The sequence below is a fragment of the Ixodes scapularis genome, unplaced genomic scaffold (assembly GCF_016920785.2).
Source record: "Ixodes scapularis isolate PalLabHiFi unplaced genomic scaffold, ASM1692078v2 PGA_scaffold10__122_contigs__length_95168666, whole genome shotgun sequence".
Classification (NCBI taxonomy): Eukaryota; Metazoa; Arthropoda; class Arachnida; order Ixodida; family Ixodidae; genus Ixodes; species Ixodes scapularis.
Genome location: NW_024609836.1, coordinates 91,435,036 through 91,436,931, shown reverse-complemented (window position 1 = coordinate 91,436,931; position 1,896 = coordinate 91,435,036).

Sequence of the window (1,896 nt, the reverse complement as noted above, 5' to 3'; positions counted from 1 at the left end):
GCGAAAAAGAGAGAAATATACAGAAAATGCTCCAAGGCTACCCGATAGATGGCGTCAGTGTATATTCTCTCGTCATAAGAGATCACAAGAGGTCATAAGACTCATAACACAGTCGGTCGTAAGCAGGCGCATGTCTGTGAATCAGCCTGAAACTATAAGGTCTGCAACTTTGATATCTGGTGCCAACGTTTGTCTGCAGAGACTGCGCTTTCGCAGATGCGTAAATCAATTTTGAAATAAAAAAAAATAAAATATTTTAACGTTTAGTATACAGCCTAAACAAATCAGTTTATGAAAGGTTTTTCGACACCCCAATAAATCTTTCAGCTCGTGAAGAACGGTCTTGGCTCAAGCACCATCCCTGGCGCAATATGGATAGGCAACTGGGCAATGAAGAACTACTTCGTATCAAGAAAAGGAGCTTAAAAAAAACCCTTACAGGTATTTCTTTCACAAAAAACCCTTTTATGGGGTGCTTAAATTATCTCTTTAGGATGCAAAATATGAACAAACCGAAGGACCCCTAAGAGTTCTTTTACGAACAGATTTTTTTTCTTTCTTTTTTCCTGCGTAGTAAAGCCGTAATTACACTGCTCGTACATCATACAAAAGACCCGTGTTCAGTGCACACATGATCAAAGAATCAATCAATCAATTAATTAATCAATCAAGCAATCATTTTATTTTTATTTCGCTAGGAAACATGGTAGCTGGGGCAAAAAGTTGCAACACATGCAACTTGACAAGGCCCCAGCTCCAAGACAGCAACGCGAGTACAAAGCTTTGTTCACATAGACAAAACTACAATGAAAACATTCTTCAAGTTCAGATGGGCTAAAAAGAAAAATCACAAGATTCCAATTACATGATGATCGAAATACATGCAGAAACGCCTGAAGCATTTCCCAAACAAGTCTGAATCATGTTTTGGACATTCCTGCAAACTGTTTTTATACGACCCGTGGGAACTTCCCCACACAAGGAAGAAACAAGCCTCACACACTGTCAGAATGTATTTTTATGATACATGCTAGCAGTGTGACCACGGCGGTAATAATTCAGATATTGAATGAATGCTGAAAAAATGCACCGTAAGTGTACGTTTCTCTTACATAAAAGTACAAAATTATAGTTCATCCTATTGTGCAACACCCGACATTGTGGCGAGGAATAAGTGCTTATTTGGTTGTCGTGGTACCAAGGGTGTGCCTGTGAATAAGGTCAGTAGAGACAGCACGCGTAAGTACATGAGGAATGAGAAAAAAAAATCTTAGCTCAGTTTCCCCGCTAAATTCTGCGGGAAACTGACGTCTCGTGACCCGTGCGCCAAATCCGTTACCCACTAAATTGAGCGGGAAAATTCCCGCCTTGTAATCTAGAGACCAATCCAGTTTCCCCGCTTCGTTCAGCGGGGGACATCGACGCCACGGAACCTATACAACCATTCAGTTTCCCCGCTAAATTTAGCGGGAAAATATACGCAACGTGACACGTACACCAAATCCCTATAATGCATTACGCGTGCATTGCAGGACCTGCAGGACCTTGAAAGTAAAAGTCACTTCCGTTTTTTTTTTTTCGTGTTGCCTTTATTATCAGGAACATATTGCCATTTTCGTCGACTGAACTGATCAAAGGAAAACCGATGACTCGTGTGTTTACAGTGAGGCCTTGCGTAAAGGCGTACGTGCGGGAGATATACGCCCATTCCGCATCGTGCTCTCCCGAAAGTTTTGAGCGCTAGAGCACATCGCGAACCGCCCTTTCACCCGGGCAAGCATCGATCCCGCGCGTGTTTGTGTTTCTGCCAACTCGGCTCTCGTTCACGCGATCCGAACAGGAATGCGGGAAATGTTTCGAGAGGCGAACAAGTCGTGTAAGACAAACATGTGCTCT